Source organism: Adelges cooleyi, unplaced genomic scaffold (genome assembly GCF_023614345.1).
Source record: "Adelges cooleyi isolate 19-005CV unplaced genomic scaffold, UGA_ACOO_1.1 ACOO_flye_CR_arks_rails_tigmint_CR_PRNA_31, whole genome shotgun sequence".
NCBI classification, from domain to species: domain Eukaryota; kingdom Metazoa; phylum Arthropoda; class Insecta; order Hemiptera; family Adelgidae; genus Adelges; species Adelges cooleyi.
This window is the reverse complement of record NW_026095981.1, coordinates 1,142,359-1,142,876: the sequence shown is the minus strand read 5'-3', so window position 1 is coordinate 1,142,876 and position 518 is coordinate 1,142,359. Positions and strand designations below refer to the sequence as shown.

The window sequence follows — 518 nt, the reverse complement described above, 5'->3', positions numbered from 1 at the left end:
TGCAAAATGCAAATAGCAATAATTATTAAAAATCCAGAAACAAATCTCTTTAACGACCTTTCTTTATATTATACTTCTTGTAGCAACATTAATATGTTATATGGCAACGGACCCACTTAGTTTTTTACAATTTATAAAAAGTTAAGTTGAGTCACACGTGGAAATGTTTAGTACCCACCAACCTACCTATTATTAATAATTAAAAAACCCTATCCACAAAACTACCAATGTTGCCCCATCTTCAGCACGAACGGCTGACGACATTTACTATGCACTTACTTATGTTTTGTGGAATGAAAAATGAAAAATTCCTACACCGTAGACTTTTTTAAATATATTAGTACTTACTACTTATACAAGTTTGCGTATATAATATAAAATATAAGGCATAATAGCTGTTAATGCCATCGATTTAAAAGTAGTCTTTTTTGATCATTTTAAACAAGTCCTCGGTAGTATAGTGGTAAGTATCCCCGCCTGTCACGCGGGAGACCGGGGTTCGATTCCCCGCCGGGGAG

General features: G+C 34.4%; 1 non-coding gene across 1 annotated transcript; it reads left to right on the top strand.

Moving 5' to 3' along the window:
* Positions 1 to 446: 446 nt before the first annotated feature.
* Trnad-guc (transfer RNA aspartic acid (anticodon GUC)) lies at positions 447 to 518 on the top strand. Its single transcript has one exon. It is a non-coding gene; the product is annotated as a tRNA-Asp (tRNA).